Below are 15,406 nucleotides of genomic sequence, written 5' to 3'. Positions count from 1 at the left end.
AACAGATGTGGAGCATAAGGTAACAATGTAACGTAATATTTAGAGTGTAAATCCAAACTGGAATTCGGAATATACTAAAGGCTCAAGTTTTTCCTGCAATGTTATCTTGGCCTCATCACATTCCAGAATATATATGTTCTCTATTCCTATTTTACTTGTGAAATACACACTTTCATATATAATGATGTGATAACTAGGATATGCAGTGTGGCTGAGTTAATGTTGCAGGAGAGAATTTAATTCTGGAATGTCTTAACTTTTAAGTGCTTGATTTCTCAGCCTTAATGTTGCAGTACGCTAGGATTTTTGTATTTTATATACCATGAGTTTGTATCTTCAGCAGTCATGCAGGAGAAAAGCATAATTCAGTCATCTAGCACTGAAAGGTTTTTAACTAGAAAGATCTGGCAGACTAGTTGCAAAGCCTGTCTCTTTGAGAGGACATTCTGGGGGGGGGGGGATGCAAAGAGCAGGGGTGGAATTCTGTCTGATGGAAATAGATATGCTGGTTGATGATTGTATGTGGGAGAGGTGGGGAAGCGCGGGGGGGGGGAGGAGGGGAGCGAGTGCTGCTGCATTGGTTTGGGTATTGTACTGTTAGTAGAGTTAGTATAATAGCGAGGCTGCCAAGAGTTCCAGATATAGGGACTCTCTTTTCTTATTTCCAAATTCAATGAATTAAATAACAAGTGAATAAAATCATACCTAAACCTTGGGGATAATCTAAAGTGGCTGAGAAGGGTTTTCCTGTTGGAGGGGTGGAGTTTAGAATGCATTTCACTTTATATAGACATCTATTTGGACAGAGTGAAGAATCCAGAAGATGATAAATGGACCTGTATTTGCACATTTCCCAGCTGAAATACCAGCGTTACTGAAGACCCATTTCCCAAATCTGATCAGAAAGACACTACTTCATCCTTACTTCTCCTCGTAGTGCTTTTATACCGTCATAAAGACTTTAGTATCCCATCAAGACATATTAACATTTTTCCTTGAGCTGGAATAGCCTGAAAGTAGCTTATTTTCCAAAACTCATCATTCCCTCCGTCAGTGTGAATGAAATCCCATATATCATCACTTTCAATGTTCTCAGAAGCAGAAATCTGTGCAGTGAGAAACCTCTTCTACTGTCACATCACAGCCTAAGAACTTGGATGGAATCTGTGAAAATACAACCAAGGAGTCTGGTAAAAAATCATTTTGTCCATCTGCACTCTTCCACAGTGTAGACCTCAGCAAAAGGAGGCTGCTCCTTTCTGGAGGAAGGAAACATGTAGTGACTAGAATAGGCAGTAGGTGAAGATAACAGCTGATACATGGAAGCATTATCTATGAACATAAACATAAATATATGACAGAAAACATCCCATAAACCCAGTCAATTTTTTCCCCTCCTTTCTTCTTTCTCTTTCAAATCAGATAAGTTAATATTTTATTTTCAGGCAGCTGTAGGGGAGATGTATATTACTGAAGAGTGCTTTGTGCTAGAGTTTCTTCCCTTTCACTCATTCTCTGTGCCAGTTAAGGGTAACGTAAAGGAAAATAAGATCATTTGGGGGTTAGAGGCATGGTAGTACCAAAAGTAGTGTCCTGTTCACTTATAGGCCCAAATCCCATTTGCCTTACTCACATGAGCAGTCCCACTGTGTCAGAAGTAACACTCTTGTAACATAGGCTTGCAGAATTTGGCCCTTAATAATGTTATGCTGGAAGGTATTAATGGTAGTTGTCAGTAACAAACCTGGTAGAAGTCAATGGGGGTGCTAAGCACCCTTCATTCAGGCTAAAGGAGGGAGCAATTAAATGCTCGTTTGTGTAGTGATCCCTGAAACAATAGAAGCCACCATCTTCCTGCTTCCTTTGCCCAGAGTCAGAGGATAATACCTACTCCTTCACTATCTCCTTGACAGCAAAAGTTGCCAACTCCTCGCGGTTTCCACTGTGGTAGTACAGGTCACTTGGCCAATTTCCCTGCCTGCCTGGCTAGAACTGCTGTGCGCTGGGCTTTTGGGGAGGAAGGACACTTTAAGTCATTGTGCCGCCATACACTGGTTCACAGTGATGGGAGGCTTGATGTGCATACAGTATATGTGGAACCACATGACATCACCTTACCAGTGACCGTGGTGTTTCCTTTAGTAAAATCTTATGTGGCTCAGTGCTGGAGCTGGGTTAACAGCTTGGTATTAAGAATGAATTCATACAGGGCACCTCAGGTGCCTAGAGTAGAAAGGGGATACCCAATGTATCTTTCAGACACACCATGATTTATTTGACAGTGATGGTGTTCTCTCCATGGGAGGTGTGTCCTCTCTACAGTCGGGTTCAAAGGCCAAGCCCTTTGTCCTGCCTGCATGTTGGCACTTGTGGACAAGATCGAAGCAGAACATGAAAGATAATGGTGTCATGCAGGAGATGGAAGGGCCTATAGTTTAGAGCTTACCCACGATGATCATATAGAGCAAGAATGGCAACATTCGACTGTGCACAGATTTTAGGGCACTTAATTAATATGTGAAATGTGAGCAGTTTCAATTGCCAACCTTTGAAGAGGTGACACACCGGATGAGTGGATCCCGGATTTTCTCAGTCTTGGATTAACGATCTGGTTATTGGCAAATATCTGTGGCTGAACGTTTGCAGTTGTTAATTGACTTTCAGCATGCCATTTGGGAGGTACTGCTATCAACAACTCCCTTTTGATTTCTTTTCTGTCCCTGAGGTATTTCAGAGAGTGGTCTCTCAGCTCCTTGAAAATATCCAGGGTGCATGTTCCTATTTGGATGGAATTCTCATCTTTGCGAAGACCCTTCCTGCACATAATGCTGTTCTGGCCCAAGTGCTGACCCAGTTCCAACAAGCTGGCATCAAGTTTTGCATAAGATACTGTAGAGTTTCTAGGGCATTCCTGTCTGTCAGTGGTGTGATATGGACACCTGAACAGCTACGCACTGTTGCTTTACTACCATTACCCCCAGCAGTTTATGTCTGTTCCTTTCCCTAGCTCAGTACATAAGTGGCCGGGCTGTGCCCCATTTAAGAACCCTTGCCAAGCTGCTGTGGGATCCAGGGCTGGGGACAGTTGGTTTGGACTAAGAGGCAAAGCAGGGTTTTGAAACCCTGCATCAACCCCTCTCTCAGCTCGAATCCCATTCTGATTTTGATCCAAGGAAGCCTGTCGTGTTTCAAACTGAGGCATGCAATTGGGGTCTGGGCGTGGTTCTGCTCCAGGGGGAGCAGCCAGTTCTATTTACATCTCTTACTCTCACCCCGGCAGAAGCAAAGTATTCCCAGATAGAGCTAGAAGTCTTAGTGATGGGTTTTGCTACTGTATACTTCAAAGTCTACTTAGTGGGAAGACATTTTGCATTAGAAACTGATCATTTGCCTATTTTGGGCCACTGACCTACAGAGTGTGAGGCTGCAGCAGTGGATTATTCATTTGCAGCAGTGTGACTTTCATTTGGTATGTCTGAGAGGAAGATGTAATTTACTTGCCCAGTGGTCTTTCAAGAAATTCTGCTGGTGCCTTCGTATGCAGAAATGTCAGAGTACACTGTATGCTTTTTACTGAAAAATATGCCAGTTGACTTAGGCTGGACTGCTGATGCCACTCTCCAAAATGCTGAACTGAACAAGGTGATATGTGCCGCATAAGGGGATTGGATGACCCTAGCCCTTAAGAGATTTTTGTCTACCTTCCATGAAATTCATTCGGAGCTACTTGACATACCATATGCAGAGGAGCCCAGGTGATCGTCTCAGCAATGTTGCAACAAACAGTCCTGAATGGGTCTCCTGAAGGACATTTTGGAGGTAAGAAGATGAAGGAACTTCTGTGTAGTTATGCTTGGTGGCCAGGGCTGCATTCAGACACTGAACATCATGTGAAGGTGTGCTCAGTCCTCACAACGTATAGAACTATTGCTCCTCTGACCCCTTTGAAACTGGTAGTCGTAGACAGACCAGGGCAGAGAATTGCAGTGGATACTACTGGCCCCGCAACCGCACTGCGTGGCTACACACTGTTGACTGTTACTCACATTACCCCTTGTGATGGGGTCAAGACTCACCACCGCTGGCATCTCCCCCTGGTTGTTCTGGGAATTAGCTCTGTCTACTGCAGAGCATCCTCAGTGCGTGGTGTCTTGCCTATTGTCCATTCTGCTGCCCTGGGACCCGCATTGCTCCCCGGTCAGTGGCATCTGCTTCAGGACACCGCCCTCCAGCAGTGCCCACTATTCCAGACAACTCACCCCCTTCTGTGGTGGGGGGGGAGGGGGGGTTAACAGCAGTCTTTGGGACTCACACCTGCCTCAGCGGCCAACCACAACCCAAAGTCTAGCCCCTTAGCTCAGGGGCAAATTGCAGTCTGTATTGGCCCCTGACTTCCGTGGCCAGGTGCCATGTAAGGGGGGGGATACCCAGGCCCATCTGCTACTCTGGGTCCTGACCCAGGGACCCTCTAGTGGCAGCCTCTTTCTGCCTTCCTTCATTCTCCTCCTGTCCATCTATTCTTCCCTGGGCCACTTCCCCTTTGTAGCAGGGTCTGCAGCCTGGCTGGAGCTCTCTCCTGCTTGCCCAAGCCTGCCCAGCACTGCTCTGTCCAAGGTGCTCACTCCCTATCTCAGGAGCCAGTCCTTCTCCCTTACTAGTCAGGGAGAAACTGCCTTCTTCTCTGCTAGGCAGCCTTTATATAGGGCCTCGCCCAGCCCTGATTGGCTGCCTCTTCCTTCCCCTGATTGGCCCTGCACAGGCCTTTATTGATTGGTTGCTGGTCTGCGCAGCCTCAAAAGGGCTGGAACAGGCCTTTTCTCAGGGGTGGGGTGATTGCCCCATCACATCTCTCTTCATTGGAAATTTCACAAGGCACCTCAAAGGAGCTCATTTCTTGCCTAAACACTTTATATGTGCTGTTTGGCTTAGCAGAGAGACCTGTTTCAGATAATGGAACACCTTTTGTATGCGAGAGTTTGAAGGTTTTCTGATGAGTATTGGTACAGTATGTTATATGTCTGCTGTGTACCATCCCCAAGGGAATGGGATAGTGTATAGGACTCTGAAGAAGTGTTGTAGCTTGCATACTGGAGGAATGTTGAGATACACCCTCCACTATTCCATTGAGTCATGCTTTATATGATATTCGGAGTATACCTCACGAAAGTACTGGAACGGCTCTTCAGCTGACCTATGAGGACCAAGTTACCTATACTGATGGAAAGAGTTCATCACACCCCTTCCACATCCTCAAAGCCAACTGATGTGACAGGGAAATACGCAAGTTTCCACAAGCATTATCAGCGCAAGACTCTGCATGTTCTATCCTGGACAAGCAGTGTATGTAAGGTGAGGGTCTGGAAGCGTTTTTGATACTTGTGGTGTGATCTTGTGGGCTGCAGGGTATGGACCGTGGTGAGTGCGTTTACCCAACGGAGAGCGTGGTGTTATCCAGCGAGATATACTGCCTACTGAAAGGGGAACAGACAGGGAAGAGCATACTCTTTTGCTGTATGATGATGTCTTGTGGCCAATTGGGGAAGCTGCTCAACAGCAACGGCATCCACCCTCTGAGCTGAATCAGAGGTGTAACCTATGGCCCTGGGATCCCCTGGTGCCTCCAGCATGGTTCTTCTGAACTTCTCGGGAAAAGAGAAGGAAATGGTGATGATTCTGTGTCTGTGTTGCTTTCCTGCTCCCTGTTCCTGTTTGTTTCCTGGTTCCTTCTCCCTGGATTCAGTGTTCCACTTCCTCTTCCTCCATGTGTGTGCGCACGTGCAGGCATAGCATTGTGTGTGCAGTGATTGCCTGCTGCTACATACCTGCCCTATGGACTGTTATGTTTTGTTCAGACTGTTGCTGATTTAACTGGTTCATGGTTATTACATGTTTCAGTGACCACCTACCTGTGTGTCTTCCTTCCATTTCCTTGTGTTTTGGGATTGCTCTTCTGGGGTACAAATGAATAAAAAGCAGGAGGAAAAAAAAGTGATCTGATATGGCCACCATCTGGCTTTTGCTGCTGCAGGTGGTAGTGAACTCCAGAGCAGAGGGCCCTACAAGGAGATTGCCTTTCTGACTGTACCCAGATCAGTCAGGGGCTTCGTAGTCTCTCCAGTGCATATGGAAGACATTGTCTCTTGCTAGAGCTGTGTGAAAATTTTGTGTTCAATGTCGCAAAAATGAACTTGGCCGCTGTTTACAAAAAAAACCCCCAAACCTGGAACGTTGGGTTCCAGTTCAGCTGCTGCAGAGAAGCACCTACACCCAAACCCATCCCCCGGGCTCCATCGTTCGCCCACCAGTTCCTTGCATTAGTTTTTCATTTACAAAAGTCGCAGACGGCTCTTGAAGAACAAAGATTTTCTTTCTTCTCTGTACCCTCCCCGCTTTCAGATGGACACAGAAAGAAAATTAAATTAAGAAAGTGATTTGCTGTTGTGCTTAAGTGACAATAGTAGTAATCACACCTATTATAGAAGGTAGGTTAAGTGCATTCTGCTGTGTAGATGATCTTTCCCTGCCCCCCTTGAAATTGGCGAATGCCACCTATGTGTATCCCCATTTGTCCAGGATGTAACAGCATCCTTAAAATTGAAGGGCGTAATGCAGCCCCCACACAAGCAGCCTGGGTGAAGTCAGTTAGATTTATCTCTACTTCTCTCTGGTACAATAATGACTGGGTATCCGCTGTAGCAAACACTGTTGCTGTATTCTCCCCCCTTTCCCAGGCAAGTGATAGTTTGAATCTTAAGCAGTATCTCGAATTACTCAATGTAAACATTTCCCAGGCCCAGGGGAAAAAATAATTACACAACTAGGATTTTTTTCCCCTTTCTTTCTCTGTTCTCTCTCTGTCTCTATTTGGGTGAATCTCCTTTAATTATTGAAACCATAGAATGAGACGCACCATTAAACATGATGACAGATCTCCCCCCACCTCAAGCTCGTAAATGGGGAACCAGCCATAGCAAGTACAGCACTTGCTGTTATGAAAATTGCTCCATGACTTTTTCCTCTTATATTAACCTCATGAGGGTTGGCAATTGTCTTCTACGTAATGTTTTATTTCCTCCTCTTTATATAATTGATAGAAAATGTAAGATACAGGAAAACATATGAGGCCATTAGAACATGAGTTTTTTCTAGAAAAGACCTTTCAGTCCTGCTTGATTTTCTTCTCTCTTTAGTGAAGGAGAGTGGTCCTGTGTTTGGAACAAGGGCCTGGCAGTCAGGAGACCTGGGTCCCATTACCAGTTCTGCCAGTGTAATGCTGTGCAATTTGGAGCACATGGGCCCAAGGTTTCAGAAGTGACCTCTGCTTTTGGGTGCATTGATTTTTGGGTCCAGGTTTTAGGCCCCCCCAAAACAGAGGACATCCAAAATCAGTGCCTGTTTTGGAAAACTTTGGCCTGTGCCAACTTTATCCATGTGAAAAGTATAAAAGTGTAAGGGATAAATGTTTGCTCTTTTATTCAGGATAGGGGCTGGGGTTCTGAGGATTAATTCATTACTATTTGTACAGGGCTTTGAGATTTTTGAATGCAAGGTGCTAACAGAATTGCCACTAAATGAGAAAATAAAATTTTATATTATGATTGATATTAATCTCTCATTCCTGCTTCCCCATTCCCAACTATAGTAGCTGCCCTCCTTCTCCACGGACAAATTCATCTCTGGTGTAAAATGATGTAACTCCATTGAAGTCAGTGAAGTAATCTCAGGTGTCACTCTGGCACTAGATGTCTGTGTGATACACACTCCTTGCTTCAGTCACCTTCTCTTGTGAAGAGGCGTTCCTTACCAGTTCCCCTCTATCGTACGCTTATCTTTTCCAGTCTGTAGGCTAGGAATCAATGTATCTAGGTTAGGATTTCTTTGGATCATTCTCAGTGCTTTTTTATAATCCAGAAAATAAAATGTTAGTACCATGTTACTTTAGTTGCTTATTAAACAGCCAAATTGGCACGTTTGGTTTGCGTCTGCCTTCCTGGATCGCTGTGCTTATTGTTATTGCGGTGTTGGTTTATTTACGCTGTTTGGAGGATTGCTGTAAGGCCGGAGTGATTCCTTCTGTGTGTTGAATTAAGACAAACCTGCCTGTAGTTGGAGTGTCAGCCCTCCAACAGGTATAAGAGCAGCCCTGGAGGTACATTTTCCCAACATATGGTACTTGGTAAATTATGTCTCACTGAAGCATTTAAAAGAGTCTCTTTGTTATGTCTGTCATTTAATGCCTGTCTTATGCTGCCGTTCTTAAACAAGCTTGTCACCACTTTGTGGTGGGATGGTGGGCTCTAAATGTGGATCATATCCACACAGCCTTAATACTCGCTGGGTGACCATGGCAACTAAGTACTTCACCCCTGCCAGTGGCCCATTCTGGCATGCAGCTGTCACTCTATAACCAGATCATAACACTGTTAGTTTGCTACATGGATAGGACCCTCCCTAACTGGTGTCGGGGGTTATGGCCACCCTGGCCTTCCAAACTGTTAAATGGGAGGGGATCCTGGGTAGATGGGAGGGAGTTGTCAAAGAGCTCCCAGTATGGAAAAGGGTAAAGATCACAGCCCTGACTGTTCCTGTGAAACCAATCTGGTCAGCCCATCTTCCTCCTAGCCCTCTGAGCAGTGAGACCTTCCAAAGTGCATTGCCCCGTTTCTTGGGATTTTCTGTGCAAACAGCCACAGCTAGTGCACTGTGGGAGAGCTGCCCAGATTTTCCCTTCATGCACTGATACAAACATGCTTAAGCAGAGCAGGAAGCACAGTCACACAAACCCGGCTGGCACACAGTTTGGCATAGCACAAGTCTTTTGTGTTTGCTGTAACCAGGTCAGATGAGAAGCATCACAAACTGGCTACAAGAGCTGTGCTTGTAGTGTAGACAGGGCCAAAGACTTTTACATCTTCATGGTGAGCTCTGTTCATTATAATAGCCCCACTTTCTAACAGCCCAAATGGTTGTTTAACTAGTGCTGTGTGTGTGTGTGTTTGTTGGAGAGGAAGGCAATGTATATTATACCAGGTGTCTCTCTTGGCTCTCAGAAAAATTCCCAAGGCAGACTTCAGACATATAACCACCCAAAAAGGAGTAGTTTAATCTTAAAACAGGGAACAGATGGGGAAAGGGAATCGCAGCACTTCAGGATTCACAGGTGTCATTTGCGGCTAGACATTTTTGGCTGGCTCTGCTGTTTGGTCTTCTTTGCTTGCCTGGGTGCTTTGCACCATTTCAAATCCTGGAGATCTGGAGGAGGATCTGCGGCTGTTGAGTCGGAGCCACGTCTGCAGTCCCAAAGCTTTTGTTCCTTTCCCTTACCTCTCCTGACTAATGCAGTCGTGAGTAAATCTCCCAGGGCTTTTCACCTGCCAGAGCCTGCGGCGATGAAGGATCAGGTGGCAGGTAAGGTAATCAATCTGGAGGGCTTTTAGCTGCAAGTCCTGCCGCCCTTTGACAGCGTGTCTCTGTCAAGGAGACTGTGTCTTCCCTTGATCGATAAATCAATCTGTGTGTGCACCATGTCACTTACTCTGCTCTATGAACAACTACAGTGCAGGTGCCCAAGAGTCAGAGGAAGCCCTTCCTCTGGTATCTCCTAAAAGCTATTGGCTCTGACCTGAGTCCCAGTACACCCGCAGGAGGAACCAAGCTCTGCTTCCAATCTGGTGTGGCTAGAAAGGGAGTCCATTGAAGCTCACTTTGAGTGGATGAAGTTCTGTGGCCTGCGATGTGCAGGAGGCCAGACTAGATGATCACAATGGGCCCTTCTGGCCGTAAAGTCTGAGTCTATGAACCGCCCTTTAATTTGTAGCTCGTTTTGTTTGCTAGAGGGAGCCGTGGTTCAGGGCAGGTCATCTGTCAGACTTGATTCCACAGTGGGTTTAGTGCTTTCTCAAAGGCCTTTGTCCAACCTCGCTGCAGATCACAGGCCTCTGTTTGTACCAAGTAGCACACTAAGAGCAGCAGAGCGCTCTGCTCCCGCTACACCTCTGAGGGAGTCTTTTACTCTGCACACTCTGCCAGCTTTGATGACCCCAATTCCCCTCCTCCTGCTTTTGTCTTTGTGCTTTTTTTCCAGATCCCCTGAGAATGCAACATCCTCCCCATCCCAGCTCACTGAGCCTCCACTCTCTTCTTACGCAAGCTCCGCCTAAATATTCATTTCCTTCAAAATAGCCACAAAAAGCTGGAGATGAAAATATTGACCTCAAAGTTATTCTTTCCTCTTCAGTCCAACTCCCCCATATTGCCTGTTGCATGTAAGCTCGTGGGGACGGGAACTGTCCTCATTTTGTGTCTTGTACAGAGCTTAAGCACATTGTCAGTGCTTAACAAACATTAATAGTTATTAGTTTGATCCCCATGGACCATCCAGTCCTTGATGCCTCATCTCAGACGGCCAACCATGCAGCAAATTAGTGTCAACAGTGCTGGTGTTTTTTGTGATGTGGTCATCTGGTCACTACGGACTGGCCTCAGACTCGCCAAATACAATTCGCTCAGCTCAACTGCCTGATCTGGAATCTCAAGGCAAATGGCTCCGTATCCCATCATCTCTCTCCTACAAGCCTGGGTTATGAGTGGCTGAATCTTGGAGTATGGTGTGAAGAGAGATGAAAACCTTTGTTCCAGTCTAATCTTGGGCACCTCTCCTGATTTTAGCTCCATACTATCTCAGCAAACAACATAATAATCCTCTGCTCTCCTCTAGATATTCAATCCAAGGATGTCAAGTTTAAAGGTCTAGATTTACAAAAAGGGCCTCTGGTTTTGGGTGTCACTTCAGGTGGCTCAGCTGGGGCACTCAAATCAGAGTTCACGTTTGGAAATGTTCACTGAGAATGTGAGGTCAGTGCCATTTCTCCATTTTGCAGATGGGGAACTTGAGGCACAGAACTTGCCCAAGGGTAAAACAGTGAGTCAGTGCGATGTCCCCAGGTTTTTTAGAAGCCTATGGCAGAGCCAAGACTAGAACCCATATATTCTGTCACTCACTTCTGTGCTTTGGTACACAACCAGCCTTCCTCTCCAGACCCTTGTCTAATTGTCTTTACAGTTAAAAATCTTTCCTAATTCCCCCCCGACTTTTAATTTTTCTGACATGTTTTATTCTATTCTTAACCACCTACAATGCTCCCTCCCCTCTTCTTTTTAATTCCGGCCTCTTGAACATAATTACTGCATCCCAAACCTTGCTTAACAATGTGTCCTAGCCCTGTACAGCTAATCATGACTGGAGAGTCTCCTTTTGTTCAAGTGCCCAGTATCTGTGGTTTTGAACAGATGATGCGAGTCCTATCTGTGCTGTCGCTGTGAAGATCAGAGAGGCCCTGATGTGCTGCATAGTGATAATGGCAAAATTCCTAGCTGGCCATGGATTTGTTACAGTATTAATTGCACTCATTTTCTATTCAGAGGTCATGCCCTGCCATCTGTTGCCACCCCCTCTGAGGATTTAGAGAGAAATGGGAAGTAGTGGCTTAAAATGTGGCGCTCTACTCTGAAAAACTGACTCGATAAAAATAGCCTCTTGCTCTGCAGCTCTGATCCATGTGTCTCCGGGTCAGATCTACTCACGTTAGTATGTGGAAAATGTTTGTACTGCCTTTTTGTCCCAGGAACCCTGCAGAGCCAGTCCAGCTCTGGGAGCTGGGATCTCTCAGCAGGACTGTTAACTGAGTTCTAATTGCAGAATTATGATTATTGGTGGCACTATGGAGGAGAAAGGGAACCCATCTTAAGTCACAGGGCCCTCCCTGGGTTTGCAGCACTGAGAGTTAGAACAAAGAGCCGCACAAATTAATCACTGAGCAGATTTGAGTTGGAATTGCTGAGACACAGTAGATATGGAGCTGTTTTTATAGTCACTTCTTTGTGGGGAGGGCACCATTAAACATGCTGTTCTGCGGGACAGATTCAGAGTCAATCAAAGCAATGATGTCTGCCACTGCTCATGGCATGGCTGGTACCCACCACTGTTGCCCTCATATGTTGAGACGCTGGTAATGACCAGCCTACAGGGCAGGTGTATTACTCTCTGCACTGATGAGCTGCATAAAATCCCCCACCCCTCCACTCTAGCCCATTCCATGGAAAATAAAGATGTGATCTGAGGGCCTGTTTCACAGACATGGCATACATTTACGGGGGGGAGGCCCTTAGGAGCCAGACTTGTCATCTTGTTTCAAGGGATGAAAGCCCCACATTCCAAGTAAGTGATTGCTCCTTCCCCACCCCCCTTGGCACCAGCCCACGTTTGTTCATAAAGTGTCTTAACTCAAAGAATGTCTAACACCAGTCTGCATTTTGGAAGCTGACCACTTTATTTCCAGCCCAATCTGGGCCCTTCCCACCCTCGGTGAATGCTTTCTAATCTAGCAGCATCTCAGCTAACATCTCCTCTTTCTAGCCTGAGCTCCAAGAGGAAGGATTCCCAAGGGATAGGCAGCAACAGGTCCTGCCATTACACCAACTGGAGGCTTAGAAAGAGGGAGCGGGAAAGAGAGATTGCAGAGGCATTTCTTCCTGAGTCTGCACTGAGCAAACATACCAGCATGGTATTAGGAGAGCACTGTGCTTCTGGTGCTTCCACCTGTCAAATGAAACATAAACTTGAAGCCATTCCCACTGGTGGATACTTAAGATCCCACAGCATTATTTTTTTAGAGTAGGGGGTGACGGTCCCAGGGCCCTGTTCAAAAGTATGGGTTCTTAGAACACTCTACCCACCTCTGCACTGTCTATTAGATACTGTACTGTTCTTCACTTTCTGTCCTAAACTGCTATGTGGCTGTCACACAGCTGCTTCATTCCACCTCCAGAGGTGGCTGCATCTCAGCGATGGGTGGAATAAAGCAGTCCCTCTGTGAGTGTGGCTTGTAACACTGTAAAGTTCTTTAATGCGTTGGGAAAGGGCTGCAACATAATAAATAAGAACAATGATGATCATTTCGAAACGAAAAATACCATTTCCCATCAAATTAAACCCAACCGGGCAGAAGGATGTTGATGCCGGCTTGCACAGTGGGAGACTAGTATTAGCCCAGGGCATGGCAGCACCATGGACAGCGACAACTGGAGTGTGAAGAATGGCAAGCCCTCAGTGCTCTTACTCCTCTGGGATAAGGGTGTGAGTTGCAATCAGCAGAGCAGGACTGGGTCTCACAACTGTACAGGAGAAATGACTCTCAACACCCCAGAAGCATTACAAGCCCCAGGTGTTCAAAAATCAGGAGTCAAGGCTCCCCAGGATCATGGGATTGGTTAACATTCACAATTTAAAAAAATAAATAAATGGTGGGGTTCTTTTTATTTGCCTTTGGGCATGTTGAGCATTTAGGGCCCCCCTTCCCAGCTTTTCTGCACACCCATCACAACAACTGTTTGTTTTGAAATGAAAGCTGAGCTTCTCACCTTGTCACATGGCTGCAGGAGCTGGGGCTTTAAGAAAAAAGACCAACTCGCGTGAGAGAAAATCACAAGGGTTGACACCACTGCATGTCTGGCAACATAAAGAGAAGGGACTCAACACCAGGGTTTAATAGATTGAAACAGAACTCTCGCTGCACCAGTGCAGGAGGCATGGGAGCTGTTACCCACTCGAAGGAGAAGAGGGGGAACGCTCCATCTCCTCTTAGCAGGAGCTGCCTTCCACCCCCAGCCCTTCCCTCCCTCACCCCCCGCTCTCCCACAGTTCACTACCAGACCCTCACATCCATAGATTATCAACCCCCGGGGAAAGGATACTCCTGATTTGCTGAAATGTGATCATCTCCCCAGGTGTACAGTCACCTCTCTTCTTAAACTCTGGGCTCTGGCTCCCCCTGCTGGAAGAGCATGCAGGTCATTTTTAAAGGAATTCCCTGCTGTTTGGAAACAGGATTCCTGCCCAAATGTTTTTGACGTTCCCTGCCCGAAGCTCGAGAGACACAAGGACCCAGGTTCTCTATCACCCTGCACTTTGGGCAGTCACTTATACCAGTGCATAGTGGGTGTGAAGTGCTACCTGATTTGGTTACATTTTACACCCACTTTGAACTGTGCTATGCAAGGTGCAAGGCAATGGAAATCCGGCCTAGTGACTTCACTGTGAAAAGTCCAAGGCCTCTGTCAACACACCTGGGCCAGAGGAATTAGCTCTATCAGTTCACCTCTCACACCCCATCTGAGGGCCGGTCTGGGATTCAAACAGCCACTCCACTCCTACCCACACAAAGGCGCTGTCTTCACTTAGAGCAAAATGTAGGAATTCCAGCTTGAGGAGACAACCCTGCTGTAGCTCTGAGTGAGCTGGTGCGCTAAAAAATGGAGTGTCATTACAGCAGTGCCAGTGGCATGAGGGGCTAGTCGCCCTGAGTACATGCCTAGCGTCTCAGATGGGTACGTATTCAGGCTGCTAGTCCCTCATGCTAGGTTGATCATAGGTAGCAAGGATATGTCTCCTTGAGCTGGAATTTATGCTTCCCGCTCAAAGTGTAGACTTACCCAAAGGCTCCTTTACATTCACAAGCAACACACACAAGCACTTATGATTATTCACTTGCCCACTGGCTCATTATGGCAAAGCACGGAACCCACTGAAACGCACTCCACTCTCACCGCTATGACACAGGCAGGAGCCTACTCCAACTAGACTAAGGCTGAACAGTGCAAGGTGCTGAGCATCAGTGATTCCCATTGAAGTAACTAGGAACTGGGGTCCTCTGGAGCGTCACAGGATTAGGCCCCATATGAACTTAGAAAGCAGGACTTCTATCCAATGGAGCAATATACCTGAGTTCCAGAGGACATGGTTTGGTCTTGCACCCAGCTCTTCCTGGAGGTTTTGAGTGTAGTCAGTCTGGCTTGGTGGAAATTTTCTGTGCACTTTCCAAGCCAGCCTGCCCAATGGGCTATCAAAGTGGCCAGCACTGAAACCATGTGGAGAGCAAAGCAGAGAGAGAAACTGATTGAAGCAAAAGCATGGAACCAGCTCCAGCTGCGGATGGATTTTTGCCCCCTCCTGTCGGCATTGTGCAACAGAGCGAGGCTGCCTAAGGCTCACGCCGCATTGACTTTCCACGTGCAATTGGCTGCCCGGTTTCTGTATACAGCCAAACTCACCCTCTCCCTCCCTCCCCATTCTCACACCAGTAATGAAGGGAGAGGCAGGAGATTACAGCTGGAGCTTCAAGGGAACCTAGTTTGTAAAGCCAAATATTTGTGCCACAGACAAGGGTGTTTTTTTCAGGTCAAGCGGCATCCGGAAGGGGAGGGGAAGCAGGTGAGGGTCCCACACTGGCTCAGCAGACAGGAGAGTGCCCAGTACTGGCTCAGCAGACAGGACAGCATCTGAGGAGAATGTTCAAGTGGGTTTTTGCCCACAAGATTCAGTTGTGATCTTGGGGCCATTGCTATCCTG

The 15,406-nt window shown here is 46.6% G+C and overlaps 1 protein-coding gene across 1 annotated transcript in view; it reads left to right on the top strand.

Moving 5' to 3' along the window:
- LSAMP (limbic system associated membrane protein) overlaps positions 1-15,406 on the top strand; it is a 1,331,794-nt gene that overhangs the window by 211,245 nt on the left and 1,105,143 nt on the right. The gene's annotated exons all lie outside the window — the stretch shown is intronic.

Source organism: Natator depressus, chromosome 1 (genome assembly GCF_965152275.1).
Source record: "Natator depressus isolate rNatDep1 chromosome 1, rNatDep2.hap1, whole genome shotgun sequence".
Classification (NCBI taxonomy): domain Eukaryota; kingdom Metazoa; phylum Chordata; order Testudines; family Cheloniidae; genus Natator; species Natator depressus.
This window is presented reverse-complemented; position numbering and strand designations above follow the sequence as displayed.